We start from the raw sequence: 23,227 nt of genomic DNA, 5'->3' as shown, positions 1-23,227 counted from the left end.
TCCCTTACTCTCTACTCTGTTTCTGTAGGTTGGTGTTTTCTTCTGGGATAAGTTTGGATTTCCTTCTTAATCATTTGTGAACATGCTGTCATTTTTTTTTCCTTTGGGCTTTCTCTGGGATTTAGTAAATTTTTACAGTTACCAAAGAGCATTTTAAGCTGAACAGAACCTCCCTCTGCTCTAATACCAGTACTCTCTTAAAAAAAAAAAAAACAAGTAAAAATATAACAACCTATTCCTCTGATAGCCAGAATAACAGCCTTTAAAACCCGCACCCCCAAATTTTATTCAGCAACAGAACAAGGTACCCAAGTCACTTTTTCTTTTTCTCCTCTTTTTTTCCCTCTTTGGTACCAGGAGTAGAACCCAAGGACACTAAACCACTGCGCCACAGTTCTAGCATTTATTTTAATTCAGTAAATACAGAGTAGTGGGGAATTGCTCCTCCAGGCAGGAGACCCCTCCCACATGGGTGTCAGAGGGAGATCTTATGCCACTATAGCCATGGTAGAGGGTACTTTCTCCTTCAGGTGGGTGACCCCTTTCACCTGCGTGGCTGGGGAGTTCCTATACCACTGCAGGTGAGGTAGAGGGAACTCTCCCCTCCAGACCGGAGACCCCTTCTATCTGGGTGTCCTGGGTAGAGGGGACTTGCAGCTCCAGGAGGGAGACCCTTCCACCTGGATGTCAGGGGGAGTTCTTATACTGCTGCAGGCAGGATAGAGTGGACTTGCCCTTCCATTCGGGAGACCCCTCCCACCTGGGTGTCTGGGTGAGCTCCTATACCTCTGCAGCCAGGGTAGAGAGGACTCGCCCCTCCAATCGGGAGACTTCTCCCACCTGGGTGTCCAGGGGTTCTTGATTACTTCAGCATCCAGGGAAGAGGGGACTCGCTCCTACAGGCAGGATCTCCACCCAGCTGGCTGTCAGAGGGAGCTCCAATACTGTGACAGCAAGGGTAGAGGGAACATGCCCCTGCAGGCAGAAGATCCCTCCCACCTGGGTGTACCAAGAGTTCTTATATGCCAAAAGGTAAAGTAGAGGGGACTCGCCCTTCCAGGCAGGATACCTCTCCCACCTGGGTGTCAGGTAAGCTTGTATACTGCGAAAGCCAGGGTAGAGGGGACTGTCCTGTCCATGCAGAAGACCCCTCCCACCTGTGTGTCTGCAAGAGCTTGTATATGTCTACAGCCAGGGTAGAAGGGACTCATTGCTCCAGGAGGGAGACTCCTCTCACCTGGCTATGGGGGGGCCTCCTATATCCCCTCAGCCAGTGTAGAGGGGACTCGACTCTCTAGTCGGGAGACACCATAACCTGGGTGTCAGGGGGAGCTCCTATACCACCAGAGTCAGGGTAGAGTGGACATGCACCTCCAGTTGGAAGACGGCTCCCACCTGGGTGTCAGGGGAAACTCATATACTGCTGCAGTCAGGGTAAAGTGGACACACTCCTCCAGGCGAGAGATCCCTCCCATCTTGGTGCCAGGGCCAGCTTGTATTCCTCCTTGGCCAGGGTAGAGGGGACTCGCCCCTTCAGGTGGGAGACCCCCTTTCACCTGGTTGTCAGGGGGAGCTCTTATACTGCTGCAGCCATGGTAGAGGGGACTCGCCCCTCAAGGCAAGAGACCACTTTCCCCTGAGTTTGGGGAGGAGCTCATGTATCTCCAGAGCCAGGGTGGAGGGGACTCGCCCTTTCCAGTGGGAGACACCTCCCATCTTGGAATGGGGGGGGGAGCTCCTAAACCACAGCAGCCAGAATAGAGGGGACTCGCCCCTCCAAGCAGGAGACCCCTCGCACCTTGGTCTTGGGAAAGCTGGTAAACCCCTGCAGCCAGGGTAGAGGCAACTTGCACCTCCAGGCGAGAAACACCTCCCACCTATATCACCTTAGCCCAGGTAGAGGGGACATGCCCCTTCAGGCGGGAGATCCCTGCCATCTTGGTATGTAGGAGGGATCTCTTATACCACAGCAGCCAGAATAGAGGGTTTTAAGCAGGAGACCACTCCCACCTGGGTGTCTGGGAGAGCTGGTAAACCCCCAGGGGTAGTGGGAAGTCACCCTTCTAGGCGGGAAACCATTCCCACCTGGGTGTCAGGGAAAGCTAGTATACCACTGCAGCCAGGGAAGTGGGGCCTTGCCCTTTCAGTCAGGAGATCCCTCACATCTGGGTATGAGGGGTGCTCGTATACCAAAGCAGCCAGAATAGAGGAAACTCACCCCTCTAGGCAGGAGACCCCTCCCATCTGGGTGTCTAGGAGAGCTGGTACACTCCCTCAGCTATGGTAGAGGGAAGTCACCCCTCTAGGTGGGAGTCCCCTCCTGCCTGGGTGTCAGGGGAATCTCCTTAACTGCTACAGCCAAGGTAAAGAGGACTCACCCCTTCCAGGTGGAAGACCCAATCCACCTGGGTGTCAGGTGGAGCTCATATACCCCAGCAGCCATGGTAGAGGCGACTAGCACCTCCAGGTGAAAGACACCTCCCACCTGGGGGAATAGTAACTCCTATACTGCCTTAGCCAAGGTAGAAGGGAATCGTCCCTCCAGGGGGAAGACACCTCCCACATGGGTGTCTGGTGAGGTGGGGATCTTATACACCTGCAGATGGGGTAGCAGCAAATCACCCCTCCAGGTGGGAGACTCCTCTCTCCTGGGTGTCTGGGGGAGCTTGCATACCACTGCAGCCAAAACAGAGAGGCCTCGCTTCTCCAGGAGAGACCCCTTCCACCTGGGTGTCCTGGGGAGCTCCTATAACACTGAAGCCAGGGTAGAAGTGATTTGCACCTCTAGGAGGGAGACCCTACCCACCTTGGTGTCAGGAGGAGTTCCTATTACCTTTGTAGCCAGGGTAGAGAGGAATTGCACTTCCAGTTGGGAGACCCCACCCACATGGGTGTCTAGGTGAGCTCCTATATCTCCACAGCCAGGGTAGAGAGGACTCGTCCCTCCAATAGGGAGACCCCTCCCCCCTGCATGTAGGGGGGAGCTCCTACACCACCACAGCCAAGGAAGAGAGGACTCACCCCTCCAGGTGGGAGACCCCGCTCACCTGGGTGTCAGAGGAGCTCCTATACCACTGCAGTTGGGGTAGAGGGAACTCTATCTTCCAGAAGGGAGACCACTTCCACCTGGGGAGCACCTATACCGCTGCAGCAGGGTAGAGGGGACTCTAGCCTCCTGGTCGGAGAATCCTCCCAATTGGGTGTCAGGGGAGCTCCTATACTGCAGCAGACAGGGTAGAGGGTACTCCCAAGTCGAGGCAGGAGACCCCTCTCACCTGGATGTCAGGGGGAGATTTTAAACCACTGCAGTCAGGATAGAGGGGACTTGCCCTTCCAGTCAGGAGACCCTCCCACCTGGGTGTCTGGGTGAGTTCCTATACATCCGCATCCAGGATAGTGGGTGTTGGGGTTTAAGTGTGCAGAGTTTAGCTCCCTCAGCCTGACACTTTGTAAAGAGCTGTGGCTGTGATTTAGGTCAGCTGAGGCAAGCCTCAGCTAGGAGGAGGAAAAGTTCTCTTCCCCTTATCGCAATTCACAAGCTCTGCATGGTTTGGCCTAGAGGAAGAAGCTTCCTGCATACTGGACCTGGGAACAGTACATTCGGGGATTAGATAATGTCTACAAAGAACTTTGGGAGGGTACTTATCAAATAAACAGGAACAATCTGAATTTAGCTCTGAGTACCCGCTGAGGCATGATTTTTGGGCAATGTGGGTAAAGTGTTACTGAAGAATTGCTTGCTTTGTTAGAAGAAGAATATAAAAGGAACTTACAAATAAACCTCAGCATGCAGTTGCAATTGCTGCCTTGGCTCTGCATCCCCTGTGTCCTGGTGATTTTGCGACCCTTACCCAGGGACCCGAACTCACTAGACGTTCACATTTGGCACCCGAACAGGGACCCTGCTGGATTGTCAGGAAGGGTGAGTTATTTTTCTTTATATTACAGGGTGATGGGACAATCTTTATCTTCTCCTTTTTTACGTATTGTTAGGCATTCACTTGCCATCTATGGTATTAACATTTCTCATTCTGATATAGAGATGTGTCTTAAGGTGGTCAGGGAATGGAATCCCTGGTTCCCAGAGGAAGGATCTATGGATGTGGATAATTGGAAACTGGTCCGTCATAATGTTGAAAAGGCCATGAGACAAGGCGAAAAAATTCCGATTCGGTTTTGGTCTATTTGGTCTATTTTATATACAATGTTTAAAGCTATGGAGGAAGAAAGGTTGATTGGCAATTTACAAAAGGAGCTAGCTCCCTCTATTTTAGATCTCCCTCTGGATATTAGTGAAAAGGAGGAGGTAGTAAAAGATACGCAACAATTGACTCATAATTCTTCACAAAATTCTGCTGATTTAATTGGCAATGTTACAGAAAAGAAAACAAAAGTAAAAATGATGATTGATGATCGTTCCGTTTCGGAGCAATTCAAACTCGTTATGGAGGAGGTTCTGGGACGTCTCAATAAATTAGAAGCTAAAGCGGACTCTAGGCCTTTATCGGGAACCAGGCCCTCTGCCCCTCCGGCCATTAACCCTTTTTTGACAGCTTCTTTAAAAGCTGTCCAGGAAATGGACTCAGAGCCTTCTGACGATGAGGATGAAACTCCCTTCTTTTCTTTTCCTATAATCAGGCCTGATCCAGCTAATGGAATGGCACATCCACCTCGGTATGAGGGGATTGATATTGATCATATTGGCAGATTAAAAAAGTCAGTGACAATGTACGGACCTCAGTCCCATTATGTAAAAGAATTGCTTAATGCTTTTGCTACTCATTACAATAATTTTGCTCCTGAAGATTGGAAGAATGATTTTGATCTCCAGGGTGGTGCTATGCCTAAAAGAATACCTACAGGAATATTTGGGCCACTACCTCCAGGGACTTTTGCTTTGCTCACAGGACGCTCCAGCCTTAATGCTAAAGGCATTACTGTCCATTTAGGCATTATTGATGCAGACTATGAAGGAGAAATTCAGATTTTAATGTCTTCTCTTGCTGATGTTCATTTTTCCAAAGGAGAAAGAATTGCCCAACTTCTCTTATTACCTTACCTCCCTATAGGGGATTCCTCTAATCAGAGGCAGGGCGGATTTGGCAGTACTGACACACAGAGTGTTTTTTGGGCCACACAAATTACTAAAATGCAACCCCTTATAAAAATAAAGCTAGGGACTAAAATGATTAGTGCTTTAATTGATACAGGATCTGATATTACTATAATAAAAACTCAAGATTGGCCGTCTAATCTTCAGTATCAAATTATACCCTGTCATATTAAGGGAGTTAGCTCGGCTCCCATCCAAAGTATTGGCCAAGCTTTAAACCATATAACTATTCAATCAGAGGATGAACAAATAGCTGTATTAAAACCCTACATTCTACAAGTTCCTCTTAATATAATCGGAAGGGATATTTTAGAACAATGGGGAGCTTATATTCAATTTTAACTAATTCTAGATGGAACCCAAACCTCCGCCGGTTCTCAGACCATTGCCCCCTTGCTAAAGTAACAGGTACTGAAGTATCTCTCCACCCATTCACTCCTCTCTTCTCCTGTCAGTGCCCGCCCCGGCCCCAGAAACCAGAGTGTATGGGGCAATCCAGGGACGGAATGGTGCCCCGAGGAGTGGGCAACTCTGTCACCTTCTTCAGACCAACCCCTTTCTATCTGTAGACTCCCCAGGGGAAAATGCAGACAAAATCAGACAAAATGCAATCGGCTAGGAAAACTTGGGGAACTTTTGCCCCCAAAATGGGAGCGAACTCCATGTTGTTTGCATCACCATGGTAACCATGGGGTGCCTGGCCGGAAGAGCGGCTTCCTTGTCTCACCTCCCACACTTTTGTGGGCTTCCGATTGGTTCTTCCACAGTCACTTAGACAGGACTTCTAGTCCCACCTTCCAGCCACTAACCTGTACTACTGTGTTTCAGATTTCTACCGGAGCTGCTCAGAGCCTGTATTTTAAAAAATGCCTACCTGTAAATGCTAACGAAAGATATCTTTTTCAGACAAAATTTAATTCCACAGGTTTCTATGTTACAGTCCTAAATTTAAGCTAGTTCTAAGTTAAATAACCTGACTTTTCTCTATAGTTGTGTTACTAAATAATGTTCTATTGATGAGAGATATCAAATATGTTTCTTTATATTTTACTTTTAATTTTGGAGGTTGTGAGGATGCATTTGCTCATCACAGGAACAAGCCGGCAAAGTTCCTGTGATGACCAAGGAATCCTTATTCTCATTGCTAACTATAAAAATAAAAATGTATACTCAAGGATCTTATTTCAGTTACATCAAGTGACATCACATAGAAGAGTGCACTCCTAGTTAAAAATAAATTAAAATGGATCCAAATATTTTAAGACCACGTGGTTACATAAAATTAATACAATTATAAGTTATGTTCTTATTCTTAATATATATATTTTTATATATATTTAGATAACCTATATTTGTTAATCTATAAATTAATTAGCACATGCCTAATTGATTAGTTAATATATATTTGCCTAATTGTTTTTCTTCAACAGAAAACCCATAATTTATGTTTTATATTTACATTTATCAGATACTCTGCCTTTTCAGTTACAGATATTTGAGATAAATGTGTTTACTATAAATTTGTTTTTAAGTAAAAATACAATCAAGTAGTTTCTAATTCTCAAAGTTACTGTTTAAACTCATAAGATGATAAATAATTATAATTATTTCTACAAAATATCTAAGGGTTTTAACTATATTTTCATTGATATTTCTTATCAAAGTATAATAATTTGTTTATAGATTCTAAGGTTTTGAGACTGCGGCGAAGGAGATAACTTCATTGAAACCTGTGGCTACAGGTGTGTAATTCCCTAGCCTTCCCTCTCCACACATCGGGGAAACCTTAAGGGCCCCTCCCAGCTCTCCCATAAGGGCTCCTCCCAGCTCTCCCGTGAGTGCGATAGCCAGCCCGAGGGAATCAGAGGTGGCGCGGAACTACCGCTTCCACTAGGGCTGACAGCAAAGGTCTCTTGCACCAGCTACCGGGGGCGTGGCTACGGGAGGGCAAGTAAAATTCGCTGAGGATTCTCAGCCCCAAGCTCTACAAACTTAGGGTCTGAGGGAATGGCAAACTGGAAGACTGTGCCCAGCCGTTCATGAAAACAGGGCTCCCAGGAGCAGCAGACCTGGCGTGTACCCAGTATTGTGGTGAGCAGCATCCGTGAGAGGGGCCTGGCTAGAGGAAAAGTGGGAAGTGACTAGACACAAGAGGAGGCCCTAGGCACTCAGGATTGGAGACTCGCCCAGTGTGGGAGGAGCTGCTGCACAGTGATTGGTTCCCACATATTGACAGGAGAAACTTGGCCTGGTGGGCACAGCTCCACCTACTGGAAGAGAAGTTAATCAAACTCTAAGACTGCATTTATTAGTTTTTTTTTTTCTTTTCTCTTTTTTTTTGATTTGGGTTTTTCTTTCATTTTAATTTTTCTTTCTTGTTGTTTTTTTAATTTTTTTTACAATTTTTTTTAAATTTTTTTTTCTTCTAATTTTAATTTTAATTTTTTTATTATTTTTAAATTTTTTTTTCTTTTTTTATTTCCTATTTTTTTCTTCTTTTGTCTTTTCATTTCTTTTCAGTTATTTTATCCCCCCTTCCTTGAATTCTACCTCCTTACTCTCATTCTCTTTAGTGACTTCTTCCCTTCCCTTCTAATACCTTTCCTCCCAAGCATCTAATAAATTTATAGGAGTAAACAGTAACTCAGCAGTCAAACAGAACAAGAAGTAACATGAGCAGCTTCAAAAAGCAAGGAAGAAAAGGAGTACAAACAATGCAGGACAGCCTAAATATTCAGGAGGACCTAGAGTCATCAGAAAAATGGTCATATAAAGAACTCAAGGAACAACTTAGACAGATGGAATGGAACCTTAAAGAGGATACAAGACAGCAAATTCAAGCAGTGAAAGAACACATTGAGAATGCATTACATAAACAGATAAAAGAAGAAGTTAAGCATCTTTATCAGGAGATAGAGATTATAAAAAATAATCAAACAATAATTCTAGAAATGAAGGAAATGATAAACCAAATTAAAAACTTAATTGAGAGTATCACTAACAGAGTGGAGCAAGTAGAAGCCAGAACGTCAGATAATGAAGACAAAATATATCATCTTGAAAAGAGTCTAGCCAACTCAGAAAGGCTGGTAAAAAATCATGAGAAAAACATCCAAGAGTTCTGGGATAACATAAAAAAAACAAACTTATGAGTCATCGGGATAGAAGAAGGTACAGAGATTCAAACCAAGGGAATGAGTAACCTGCTGAATGAAATAATTACAGAAAACTTTCCAGAAATAAAAAAGGAAAGAGATATACAAATTGAAGATGCATACAGGACACCGAGCACACAAAATCACAGTAGACCAACGCCAAGACACATTGTTATGAAGATATCCAATATACAGAACAAAGAGAAAATATTAAAAGCTACAAGAGAAAGGAGACAGATTACATTCAGGGGTAAACCAATAAGGTTAACACCGGGTTTTTCATCACAGACACTGAAAGCAAGAAGGTCATGGAACAATGTATTTCAAACACTGAAAGACAATGGATGCCAACCAAGAATTCTGTATCCAGCAAAATTAAGCTTCAGGTATGACAACGAAATAAAAATCTTTCATGATAAACAAAAGTTAAAAGAATTTGCAGCCAGAAAACCAGCATTGCGAAGCATTTTGAGCAAAACACTACACAAGGAAGAAATGAAAAACAATAACAAAAACCATCAGTGGGAAGTGCCTCAGTAAAGACAGAGGGTGAGGGGAAAGATAATCATGGAGAAACAAACTAAAAATTTTTTAAAAAAGGATAAATAATCAAACATGGATGGAAGTACAAACCATATATCAATAGTAACTCTGAATGTTAATGGCTTAAACTCTCCAATAAAGCGACATAGGCTGGTATCATGGATTAAAAAAACAAATGCAACAATATTCTGCCTCCAGGAGACACATCTGATTGGAAAAGATATACACAGGCTGAAGGTGAAAGGATGGGAAAAAATATACCACGTACAGAGTCCTCGTAAGGAAGCAGGGGTGGCCATCCTCATATCGAATAAAATTGACTTCAAGACTAAGTTAATCAAAAGGGATAAAGAAGGACATTATATACTGTTAAAAGGAACCATTCACCAACAAGACATAACAATTATAAATATTTATGCACCAAATAATGGTGCTGCGACATTCATAAAACAAATTCTCCTCAAGTTCAAGAATCAAATAGACCACAACACAATAATTATGGGTGACTTCAACACACCTCTCTCACCATTGGAGAGATCCTCCAAACAAAAGTTGAATAAAGAAACTATAGAACTCAATATCACAATCAATAACCTAGAGTTAACTGACATATATAGAATATATCAACCATCATCAAATGGATATACTTTTTTCTCAGCAGCACATGGATCCTTCTCAAAAATAGACCATATATTATGCCATAAGGCAACCCTCAGTAAATATAAAGGGGTGGAGATAATACCTTGCATTTTATCTGATCATAATGGAATGAAACTGGAAATCAATGATAAAAGAAGGAAGGAAAAATCCTACATCACATGGAAAATGAACAATATGTTACTGAATGATCAATGGGTTACAGAAGACATAAAAGAGGAAATCAAAAAATTCTTAGAGATAAATGAAAATACAGACACAACATATCGGAGTCTATGGGACACAATGCAAGCAGTTTTAAGAGGAAAATTCATCGCCTGGTGGTCATTTCTCAAAAAAAGAAAAAACCAACAAATAAATGAGCTCACACTTCATCTCAAAGCCCTAGAAAAGGAAGAGCAAAACAACAGCAAATGTAGCAGAAGGCAAGAAATAATTAAAATCAGAGCAGAAATCAATGAAATTGAAACAAAAGAAACTATTGAAAAAATTAACAAAATTAAAGTTGGTTCTTCGAAAAAATAAATAAGATCGACAGACCTTTAGCCATGCTAACCAAGAGAAGAAGAGAGAGAACTCAAATTACTAACATACAGGATGAAAAAGGCAATATCACAAAAGATGCAACAGAAATACAGAAGACAATTAGAAATTATTTTGAAAAACTATATTCCAATAAAATATAAGATAGTGAAGACATCAATAAATTTCTTAAGTCATATGATTTGCCCAGACTGAGTCAGGGGGATACACACAATTTGAACAGACCAATATCAATGGATGAAATTGAAGAAGCCATCAAAAGACTACCAACCAAGAAAAGCCCAGGACCGAATGGGTATACAGCGGAGTTTTACAAAACCTTTAAAGAAGAATTAATACCAATACTTTTCAAGTTATTTCAGGAAATAGAAAAAGAGGGAGCTCTTCCAAATTCATTCTATGAGGCCAACATCACCCTGATTACGAAACCAGACAAAGACACCTCAAAGAAAGAAAACTACAGACCAATATCTCTAATGAACCTAGATGCAAAAATCTTCAATAAAATTCTGGCGAATTGAATACAAAAACACATCAAAAAAATTGTGCACCATGATCAAGTAGGATTCATCCCTGGGATGCAAGGATGGTTCAATATACGGAAATCAATAAATGTTATTCACCACATCAATAGACTTAAAGATAAGAACCATATGATCATCTCGATAGATGCAGAGAAAGCATTCGACAAAGTACAGCATCCCTTTATGTTCAAAACATTAGAAAAACTAGGGATAACAGGAACTTACCTTGATATTGTAAAAGCTATCTATGCTAAGCCTCAGGCTAGCATCATTCTGAATGGACAAAAGTTAAAGGCATTCCCTCTAAAATCTGGAACAAGACAGGGATGCCCTCTATCACCACTTCTATTCAATATAGTTCTCGAAACACTGGCCAGAGCAATTAGACAGACGAAAGAAATTAAAGGCATAAAAATAGGAAAAGAAGAACTTAAATTATCACTATTTGCACCTGACATGATTCTATACCTAAAAGACCCAAAAGGGTCTACAAAGAAATTACTAGAGCTAATAAATGAATTCAGCAAAGTGGCAGGATATAAAATCAACACGCATAAATCAAAGGCATTTCTGTATATCAGCGACAAAACTTCTGAAATGGAAATGAGGGAAAACACTCCATTCACAATATACACAAAAAAAATAAAATACTTGGGAATCAACCTAACAAAAGAGGTGAAAGATTTATACAATGAAAACTAGAGAACCCTAAAGAGAGAAGTAGAAGAAGATTTTAGAAGATGGAAAAATATACCCTGTTCATGGATAGGCAGAACTAACATTATCAAAATGGTGATATTACCAAAAGTTCTCTATAGGTTTAATGCATGCCAATCAAAATCCCAACGGCATTTCTTGTAGAAATACATAAAGCAATCATGAAATTCATATGGAAAAATAAAAGACCCAGAATAGCAAAAGCAATTCTAAGCAGGAAGTGTGAATCAGGCGGTATAGCGATACCAGATTTCAAACTATATTACAGAGCAATAGTGACAAAAACAGCATGGTACTGGTACCAAAACAGGCGGGTGGACCAATGGTATAGAATAGAGGACACAGAGACTAATCCACAAAGTTACAACTATCTTATATTTGATAAAGGGGCTAAAAGCATGCAATGGAGGAAGGATAGCATCTTCAACAAATGGTGCTGGGAAAACTGGAAATCCATATGCAACAAAATGAAACTGAATCCCTTTCTCTCGCCATGCACAAAAGTTAACTCAAAATGGATTAAGGAGCTTGATATCAAATCAGAGACTCTGCGTCTGATAGAAGAAAAAGTTGGCTCTGATCTACATATTGTGGGGTCGGGCTCCAAATTCCTTAATAGGACACCCATAGCACAAGAGTTAATAACAAGAATCTACAAATGGGACTTACTTAAACTAAAAAGTTTTTTCTCAGCAAGAGAAACAATAAGAGAGGTAAATAGGGAGCCTACATCATGGGAACAAATTTTTACTCCTCACACTTCAGATAGAGCCCTAATATCCAGAGTATACAAAGAACTCAAAAAATTAGACAATAAGAAAACAAATAACCCAATCAACAAATGGGCCAAGGACCTGAACAGACACTTCTCAGAGGAGGATATACAATCAATCAACAAGTACATGAAAAAATGCTCACCATCTCTAGCAGTCAGAGAAATGCAAATCAAAACCACCCTAAGATACCATCTCACTCCAGTAAGATTGGCAGCCATTATGAAGTCAAACAACAACAAGTGCTGGCGAGGATGTGGAGAAAAGGGTACACTTGTACATTGCTGGTGGGACTGCAAATTGGTGCAGCCAATTTGGAAAGCAGTTTGGAGATTCCTGGGAAAGCTGGGAATGGAACCACCATTTGACCCTGCTATTGCCCTTCTTGGACTATTCCCTGAAGACCTTAAAAGAGCATGCTACAGGGATACTGCCACATCGATGTTCATAGCAGCACAATTCACAATAGCTAGACTGTGGAACCAACCCAGATGCCCTTCAATAGATGAATGGATAAAAAAAATGTGGCATCTATACACAATGGAGTACTATGCAGCAATAAAAAATGACAAAATCATAGAATTTGCAGGGAAATGGATGGCACTAGAGCAGATTATGCTTAGTGAAGCTAGTCAATCCCTAAGAAACAAATACCAAATGTCTTCTTTGATATAATGAGAGCAACTATGAACAGAGCAAGGAGGAAGAGCAGGAAGAAAAGATTAACATTAAACAGAGACATGAGATGGGAGGGAAAGGGAGAGAAAAGGGAAATTGCATGGAAATGAAGGGAGACCCTCATTGCTATACAAAATTACATATAAGAGGTTGTGAGGGGAATGGGAAAATAAACAAGCAGAGAAATGAATTACAGTAGATGGGGTAGAGAGAGAAGATGGGAGGGCAGGGGAGGGAAAAAAAAGATTCTAAGGTTTTCAGAAATTGTTCCAAAGTATAAACAAAAAAATCTCTACAAAAGAGTTTAATGTAGATAAACTTCTACTTTTCATGTTGCCCTGTTCTACTTGGCCACTGTCCGAAAAAATCAGCACTCCAGGTGCTAGACACCCCCTTACTAGTTTTTCACAAAATATGTGAACAAGGCCTCTGGCCTTGAGCTGGGGCTTCACAGAGATGGCTACATTTCTAAGATAAAAAAGTTATCAACTGGGCTCCATGGTAACAGCTGACAAAAAGAAAAAAGTTCTCCCAGGTGTCCTTGAAAAGTTAACTTGCTCAGAACAGAGGAAAAAACAGAAATAAAAACTGCTTTTTGTGAACTTCTACAGACTGTGAACTTCTGAGCCCCTTCCCTTACATGTTGAGTACAAAATTCTGAAACTACCTAAACTTGGGTTTCAGGGGATTAATTGATTACAACAGAAGCAATGCCCTCTGAATCCGGTTGCAACCAAATAGAACTGTTTCCCTGTCTTCAGTGCTATCTTAGGTGCCTTGCCTTGTCCATCCCTACAACAGTATAATTCTATATACTTAAACATTATTTATGTTTTCATAAAATGGTCAACAGATATAATTAATTGTATAATAATGCAGATGTTTCCCAGAGTGCTCTATCATGACGCAGGTTCATTTGAAGATCAAATAAGGGGACATACAACCGGGTTCTGCCGGGAACCTGTATCCCTCACTTTAACCATCTTATTAGGAATGGGAATTGCTGCAGGGGTGGACACAGGGACCACTTCCCTGGTCCATGGGACACAACAAATGACCCAATTAAAAACAACAATGGACCAAAACTTAAAGATATTAGAAACCACCCATCATGTTATTCAACACTTAGTGAAAACATTTGCTATTATGGGAATTCCCGCTATGATTAAAACTGATAATGGTCCGGCTTATACTAGTAAAAATTTTAAAGATTTTTGCAAATTATATGATATTGTTCATCTAACCGAAATAGAATATAATCCACAAGGACAAACTTTAGTAGAACGTGTACATGCTACGCTTAAAACACAAATTAAAAAATTAAAAAGGAGGAAAATGACAGATTTAAATATGCACTTGTTTAGACATTTACAAAATCAACATAAAGCATCGTTACATCAAGCCTTATTTATTTTAAATTTCCTTAATCTTCCACAAGGAGAAATATTGACAAGAGCAGAACGACATTTTGAGCAAAAAACCTTAGAAACAGTTCATGAACCAATCTGGATAAAAATTGCAGCAGATGTTGAATGGCAGCCAGGGATTTTACTTTATAGGGGAAAAGGCTATTCTTATGTTTCAACAGAAAATGGACACCGGCAGTGGCTCCCAGGGCGGTGGATCCAGACCCATCACAATCAGAACAGCACCAAGGGGGGCACCCTATCCACTACCCCAGCCGAGGAATCAAGATCCTGAGCTTGATGTTCTGGTGGCAGCAATGGCGTGTCTCCATCTTGGGGCCCGACGTCGTCGACGTCCTAATTTCTCTCCCTTACCTACGTGGGGTCAAATTAAAAAGCTGAGTGGGGAAGGGCAAAAGGTGCTACAATGAACAGGGAAGAGTTGCACCCCAGAAAATTTATTTCTGGCCATGTGTGCATTATTGACAGTGTCTTCCACTTCTGAGGTACAAAATAATAATACTCACTATTGGGCCTATATTCCCAATCCACCTTTGCTGGAACCTGTTACTTGGGGTGACATGGATATTACCTTATATACTTCTCCTGCTCTTTTATCTCCCCCTTGGAACAATTTAACATATATGAATATTAATGATGGAACACCATTTAATTTCACTTATAAGAATAATAACAGTAAACCTATATGCTTGGGCGTTCCTCCTTGCTTACAATTAGATTGGCAACATTGGATACTAGTTGGAAATTGGAGTAATGGTTCTCGAACCCGTTTACAACGGCTGTCTGCATGGTCCATTAATATGACTTGGGATAATATAACTGAACAAAAATACCCTATGTTCCCCGAGTGCCCCGATTTTACTTATCAGGACTTGAGATACTCCCCTTTCATATGTCAGGAATGTTTAGGTAAATTTGGGAAGATATTTCAGAATATTATCATGTGGGGTCCTTATAGGATGTTCTTAAAAAATTGTTCAGAATGGAATATTACTGCTTGTGATTTATCTTCTACATACAGAATCCCGCCGAAAGAGAGATGGAATGAAACCATTCGGAACGACAAATTGATGGCCTGGGGTGATGGCGGAATTGCTGACCCACGCTTGGCTTCGGTGCAGTACCCTCATCATTTACAAACACATTTATGGAAAATTGCTGCTGCAACTAAACCTGTAATTTTCTCTAATGGCTCTTTCTCTGGGACTAGTCAATCTGCTACTTCTTATAATATTACTGTATTTAAAGAATATAATATAACTACATGCGCGCCCATGCCACATCTGTTCTTAATTGGAAATGTTACTTTTGATAAGGAAATTTTATGCTTTAATTGTAAATTGTATACCTGTATTAATACATCTGTTTCTATTCCTTCTGGTTATTCCATTGTGCTATTACAACAGTGCTCTCACATTTGGCTTCCTGTGAACTTACAAAGACCATGGTCCCAAGATCCTGTAAATACTTTGGTTCTGAAATTCTTTAGATGATTGTTAAAACGTACTAAACGGTTTGTGGGAGTTGTTGTTGCTGTAATTCTAAGTCTTATTGCAGTGGCTATAGTTGCTACAGTTTCAGGGATAGCTTTACATACTTCCTTACAAACAAAACATTTTGTTGAGAAATGGCATAAAGATTTGCATGAGTTATGGCTATCCCAAGCTCAAATTGATTCTAGACTTCAAACTCAAATGGATATTTTAAAACAGACAGTTAATTGGTTAGGAAAAAAGATACTCACTTTAGAACAAGAAATTAGATTAAAATGTAACTGAAATTCAACTTCTTTCTGTATAACTAATATACAATATAATCAAAGTTTACACGAATGGAGTATCATACAAAATTATCTTGATGGTAATGAAACACCTCAATTAATGATTGATTCTTTACAAAAGGATATATTTGAAATTTTTGGAAAAGGGTTTCAACATGATGATTCTGCACAAATAGCTGAATTATTTTTAAAGCAGTTAGAGAGATTAGATCCCAAAGGAATTGCTCAAAGTCTTACCCATACGGCTGGAGGAGTGGGAATAGTGTTATGCTTAGTTATTATCCTGTTTGTGACTATATATTGCATGTGCATAAGACCATCTCAAAACTCTATATTAACTTTGTGGTAAGCTGTTTTAGAAAAATAAAAGAAAAAGGAAGGAATTGTTGGGGTTTGAGTCTGCAGAGTTTAGCTCCCTCAGGCCTGACTTTTTGCAAGAGCTGTGGCTGTGATTTAGGTCAGCTGAGGCAAACCTCAGCTAGGAGGAGGAAAAGTTCTCTTCCCCTTATCGCAAGTCACAAGTTCTGCAAGGTTTGGCCAAGAGGAAGAAGCTTCCTGCATACTGGACCTGGGAACAGTACATTCGGGGATTAGATAATGTCTACAAAGAACTTTGGGAGGGTACTTATCAAATGAACAGGAACAATCTGAATTTAGCTCTGTGTACCCGCTGAGGCATAATTTTTGGGCAATGCGGGTAAAGTGTTACTGAAGAATTGCTTGCTTTGTTAGAAGAAAAATATAAAAGGAACTTACAAATAAACCTCAACATGCAGTTGCAATTGCTGCCTTGGCTCTGCATCCCCTGTGTCCCGGTTATTTTGCGACCCTTACCCAGGGACCCGAACGCTCTAGACATTCACAGTTGTTCCTGAGATTTTTGTGGAAACTGCTGATCAAAGCCATAAAATTTGGAACAAACAGTAGGAGGGGTATCTTTGCTATTAAGTCCTTCAAAAGCAAGATTCTTGCAAAACTTGTCTGAATTTACATTTCCCACATTTCTGCTGTTTCTCTCATTAGGAGAGCTTGCAAGATGGAACCTATCTACAGACAAAATTGCATGTCCAATCTTGGTGGTTGGTGTATGCCTCTGTATGTCATTCGTTGCCAAATCAGATTTCAAACTAAGTGGTTCAGTGGTTTTACACATATCATCCATCTTTCGGGATAATGATTCAAGTTCTTTGTTATCTGAAAAAGAAATATATTTTTTTTAACTTCATGGAGCTTGGTTAGTAACGAAGTGTGGTTAGTTATAAATGGTCACTCTCTCAAAACAACACAGTCTTATATATTTTTCCCAACATGATATTCTCAGTCATTGATGCAGAGGAATTACAAATTCACACAGCATTAAAGGTATATTTTGAATTAAAGCATTACTTTTTTAAAAATTATCTAAATCAATACAATAAATAACCACAAAGCACATCATGTGTTGGTTAAATAAAACAATAACAAAAAAATAACTCTTCCTGAAGTAACTTGTTTTAATATATTACCTATGAATGAATATTTTCTGGGTTAAGACTGTGCTGATTTCAACAGGGAGACACTGGTAACCGCAGAACAGTAACACTATTATATAGACCAATCAAAGCCATGTCCTGAATCCCAAGAACTTTGCCTCCTCATTTCATCTGCTTTCCAGCTACATTCTGTCCAAACTGAGGGCAACACACCAGAGAGGACTTGGATGCTCTCCCAGCTGATCCATTAATACATGGCAACATCCTCTGGTCAAAGGAAGGTTGAAGAGCTGTCAAAATTGCCATTCTGCTACTGGTTCTGGTGACTCCAGATTTACTTCCTTCTCTTTCTCCTCTCATCTGGTCCCAAGGTCCCTGTTTTCTGACCTAAAACCCTAGCTCTTCACACTCTGTCTTTGCTGCATGTACCCCAGAAGCTCCTGCTGCTAGAAAGGTGCAGCCCTCTGGCCATGATCCTCCTCTCCCTGCTGAGAAACATCAGACAAACTGTGTGCCTTGCTAGTGGTCTGACGGCTTTCCAATGGCCCTGTCCATAGCCCATGGTCCTCATCCCTGCCACCTGGTCCTTCTCCCACATCCTTGGGCAGTGGTTTGTAGACAGGTGCACACCAGCATCACTTGCAGGTCATCATCTCATCTGACCTCCTTCTTCACCTGAGGCTGCTGGCCTCTCTTCCCTGGTTCCCAGGCAGTGCTCCTGTGATTTGCTCTCCTGGGCCCTTCTCCAATTGATAGAAGGGAGCTGGGCCATTGTGGTTGGATGGTAACCACCAGAACGTATTTACAGTCCTGCAGAACTTCTAGCACCATGAAGAGTGCAGACTCTGCAGCCAGCTGCCTGGGTGCTGGCTCAGCTCCTGCTCCAGTTCTGCCCTGGGCAAGTCCATTGCACTAGCCCTTCCTGCCTTCCTCTGTCAAGACTGACTCCTATGTGGAGATATGTTGGCATGTGGTCTTAATGATCTACTAAGGAACAGGCTTAGAATTGCCTGGTATGTAAGGAAAACTTGACAATATTTAAACACTATTTATTGTTATTACTATACCTACTTGGGATTCCAATTTCCTTGGATAGTGAAATAAGGTTCCATCTAGGAATGATACAGGATGAGGTTCAAATCCTAAATCAACAATAATTTAGGGACATGACCCTTGGCATTATTTACCTTCCTCAGACTGTTCACTATGGCTTAAATGAGGCCAAGGTTCATAGCACAGAAGTGCTAATAAGATCAAATCAGGTAAATGGAATCAGTGAGTCCAGTGCTTTTCTTAGCAGACAGATAATTGACTCCCTTTGTTTTCAGACTTTGTCAGGCTACATTCATTGATATTTAATTAATTTTTAGACATCAAATTTAACATATATGGCTATATTTTGAAAAAATTGGAATTTAGCTCCAGTAAAGCAGTAACAAATGGAAGCTTTTTGATCACCTTAACAGAAACCATTCACTGAAATAAAATTAACAAAAAAACAATAAACAACAGGACTTCGGCCAAGAAAATGGAAGACATGTGTGCTTAATGTGCTAAAGTTCGGCCACAGGTAAAGGGACATCAAAAAATTTTAGGAGTCTATTTTTTTGAGTTTCAGGAGTCCACTTTATTTCTTCCTTGACTTTAATTGATGACAAGAAGTAAAAATAAAAACAAATCTCAGAAGGAGAACAAAAAAAAATTTATGAATTCCAAGATATCTCCTTACAAGAAAGAAACAAAAAATGATATTAATTTAAATGACATTCATTAAACTTTCTCAATGGTTAGCAAAGTTAACTAATAAAACCTTGAAGGTTGAACTTCCCTCAACTTCATTCACCTTGTTTTTAATCAAGACTTATTTGCAAAGTTTGAAAATATGTAAACATATATAGTACATGACCATTAACCAATGAGATATGCATCACATATTTCCAATGCATTTTGCTTCCATTCTGGTTCCTGAAATGATGTAGCTGATTAAAAATTTTCACTTTCACTATCTTCAGTGTGGATATCCTATTAATGCAAAAAAAATTCAAATTGAAAAAGCAAAACACACCTCAAAATAAACAGTTCAAAGACTGCTAAGTTATTAACATAAACATCACAAAGTTCTGATGTAATTCTATAATAATCAAAACTCACTTCCTTTGAAGAAAAATATTGTGACTTTGTGGAATGTTCTGGTAATATCATGGGTTTGGAAAGACAGCTTTTATCCACCAGAGATGCAATAACACCTGTACTACATGTAACATTTTGTGACTCTAGGAACTCATCGAAGATCATCTGTGAGTTGGTAATGAGGAACTCTACCAACAGGGCCTGATTGGCATATGCAGCAAGGGAGGAGGAGATAGTAACAGGAGCAGTTGCAGGTCTTGGCCTCATGAGACATGGTCCAAATACCACCCCCAAGTTTTTTGAATTCATCAGGTTTTCTTCTGAATGGTCTACTACCCTGAAAAGAAGAACACATAAAGTATATGAGATTTGCCCATTAGAGGTCCTTAATGGTAGTTTACTATGAATTGAGAAGGGTCAAGTAAACATGGGCTATAGAAGTCCACAAAACATTTGTCAAGGGTCAAGTTTGGTGGGTCTAGGGAAAGAATCGTTTGTTTGATCATAATACCACACACCAAACTGAGTTTCAGAGTACTATATTAGGATAAAATTCATGTAAATAGAAGGAACTACTGAACTCTTACCAGCAGAAGGAAAAAAAATACCCCTTAAAAATTGCTCCATCTTTGTATATACTCCCAGTTTCTGGAAACTGAAACATCACTGTCAATTTCTCTCACAGCCCACAGTTACTTTTCTTTTAAAAAAAATATTTTTAGTTAGTTACCTTTATTTTATTTATTTTTTATGCAGTGCTGAGTATTAAACCTAGTGTCTCACGTGTGCTAGGCAAGTGTTCTACCACTAGTCACACTCCCAGCCCCTTTCAGCTAGTTTTCTAGCCTAGAGGATTCTCTCTCCTGAACATCTCTCTGTTCTACTGCCACTATCAATGTTCTAGTTTTACTTCAAGCACTGGCTGCTTTTTAGTTCTATGACTATTCAAGGAGATCTGATGCTATCATGAATGGGGTGGTTTTCCTAATTTCTCTTTCAGAGGATTCATCACTGATGTATAGGAATGCATTGGATTTATGGGTATTGATTTTATATCCTGCTACTTTGCCAAATTGATTTATTAATTCTAGTTTTCTAGTGGAGTTTTTTGGATCCCCTAAGGATAGAATACCATGTCACCAGCAAATAATGATAGCTTGAGTTCTTCTTTCCCTATTCATATGCCTTTAATTTCTTTCATCTGTCTAATTTCTCTGGCTAGAGTCTCAAGGACTATGTTGAATAGAAGTGGTAAAAGAGGGCATCAATGTCTTGTTCCAATTTCTAGAGGAAATGCTTCCAATTTTTCTCCATTTAGAATAATGTTAGCCTTGGGTTTAGCATAGATAGCTTTTACAATGTTGAGGTATATTCCTACTATCCCTAGTTTTTCTAGTGTTTTGAACATAAAAGGGTGCTATATTTTGTCAAATGCTTTCTCTTCATCAATTTATATAATTGTATGATTCTTTTCTTTAAGTCTATTAGTGTGATTAATTAATTTATTGATTTCTGTATGTTGAATCAATCTTGCATCCCTGGAATGAACCCCACTTGATCATGGTGCGCTATTTTTTAAATATGTTTTTGTATGGGATTGCCAGAATTTTATTGAAAATTTTTTGCATCTATGTTCATCAGAGATATTGGACTGAAATTTTGTTTCCTTGATGTATCTTTACCTGGTTTTGGTATCAGAATGATACTAGCTTCATAAAATGAATTTGGAAGGGTTCCCTCCTTTTCTATTTCATGGAATAATTCAATGCCCTTCAATATATGAATGGATAAATAAAATGTGGTGTATATATACACAATGGAATGATACTCAGCATTAAAAGAGAATTAAATTATGGCATTTGCAGGTAAGTGGATGAAGTTGGAGAATATCATGCTAAGTAAAGTAAGCCAATCCCAAAACACCAAAGGCCAAATGTTCTCTCTGATAAGTGGATGCTGATCCATAATGGAGATGATGTTGTAGGAAGAAAGGAAAATTTTTGACTGGGTCAAGGGGAAGGAGGTAAGGGAAGAGGGCATGAGAGTAGGAAAGATGGTGGAATGAGACAAACATCATTACCCTAGATGCATGTATGACTGCATATTTTGTGCAATTCTATATCATGTACAACCAGAGAAATGAAAAGTTGTGCTCCATTTGTGTATAATGGATCAAAAAGCTTTCTACTGTCATGTATAACTGATTAGAACTAATAAAAAAATTTAAAATAAATTTTTTAAAAAGGAGATCTGGGAGCGGGAAGATGGCGGCGATGGGAGTGCAGCACCCCAGTGCGCCGCGTCACTGTGGGGGAGAAAGACGAGGTGAAACGGCTGAAGGCTACCTTGTTGGGAATCTCCAGTGAAATTGAGGTGCTCTAGAATCTAGAGGACAGATTTGCAGCATGCGGGATTCGGCTGCGGGGGCTCGGTCGCGGGCGATTTCTCCACACGGAGGGTAGCAGTACCTGGTCGGCGGACCACCCCGCAGATGGAGTCTGGGGTACGCACTAGTTAGCGGCGAGGTACCAGAGCAGGATTACAGCGAAGCGGATTCTGGAGGCTCCTGCCAGCGGTGCTCTGGCCGTGCTTAGTGCTGAGTTCCAGCTTTGAGACAGAGGAGAGAAGCGGTCCAGTTCGATTCCCGACACCGGTCGGACCACGGAGGAGGACAGCAGCCGCCATCTTGGAGAGCTGATGCAATCATCCCTGTTTTCTACTGATCTCAGCTCATTCAATTACAGAACAGGTGATTCCAGGCTGGTATTTGCCTGCGTCTCGCAGACAGATCGCTCAGGCTCGGGACTGGAGATCCTGAGGAGAATACTCTTTGGGGCTCGCTCCTGGCAAGGCGTGAGCCGGACTTTGAGCAGCCAGATTCTGGCTCCCCGGGTTGCTTTGGCCCAGGGCGGGGGATCCTGCGGGGACTCCGGGCTGAGGCCAGTTACAAGTGGAACGTGCGCTGAGGGGCGGCGTGGCTCTGACTCCCGGAACAGTTTTGGCCCGGGGCTGGGGAGCCCGCGGGGACTGCGTCTTTGACCCTGCCCCTAGCGGAGCGTACACCGAGCTGGGAGAGTTTGGAGCGGCCAGGCTCGGGCTCCCAGGGCTGCTTGGGCCTGAGGCTGGGGTACCCGCGGGGGTCGCTCTGTGGAGCCTGCTCCTAGCAGAGTGTGGCAGGGATCAGAGAGGCTGGGTTCTGGCTCCCGTAGCTGCTTTAGCCCAGGGCCGGGGAACCCGTGGAGACTGCGAGCTGAGGCCAGCTACAAGTGGAACGTGCGCCGAGGGGCAGCGGGGCTCTGACTCCCGGAACAGTTTTGGCTGGGGGCTGGGGAGCCTGCGGGGACTGCGTCTTTGACCCTGCTCCTAGCAGAGCGTGCACCGAGCTGGGAGAGTTTGGTGCGGCCAGGCTTGGGCTCCCGGGGCTGCTTTGGCCTGGGGTTGGGGAACCCGCGGCGGTTGCTCTGTGGAGCCTGCTCCTAGCAGAGCGTGGCTGGGATCGGAGAGGCCGGCTTCTGGCTCCCGAAGCTGCTTTGGCCCAGGGTTGGGGACCCTACAGGGACTGCTTCTCGGTCCGGGTCCTGCTAGGTGCTGCGGGGGCCTGGGGGGCAGAGTGGAGCTGCCACCTGCACCCAGAGCAGGCTAAGTGACCCGCCGGAGTGGTATCACGACACCCCAACTGCAGCTGGGGCCGAGGAGAGTAGCCGCCCACGCCTGG

General features: G+C 41.7%; 1 pseudogene across 1 annotated transcript in view; it reads right to left on the bottom strand.

The window, feature by feature from the left end:
• LOC308655491 (rho GTPase-activating protein 29-like) overlaps positions 1-23,227 on the bottom strand; it is a 631,986-nt pseudogene that overhangs the window by 558,204 nt on the left and 50,555 nt on the right. Inside the window, exons 19-21 of the transcript in view lie at positions 19,534-19,849; positions 19,296-19,404; positions 16,803-17,104 (exon numbers count right to left, since the gene is read on the bottom strand). The product of the transcript in view is annotated as a rho GTPase-activating protein 29-like (transcript). The remainder of the gene's footprint in view (positions 1-16,802; positions 17,105-19,295; positions 19,405-19,533; positions 19,850-23,227) is intronic.

Source organism: Spermophilus citellus, assembly GCF_964194105.1.
Source record: "Spermophilus citellus genome assembly, chromosome: 9".
Taxonomy (NCBI): domain Eukaryota; kingdom Metazoa; phylum Chordata; class Mammalia; order Rodentia; family Sciuridae; genus Spermophilus; species Spermophilus citellus.
This window is presented reverse-complemented; position numbering and strand designations above follow the sequence as displayed.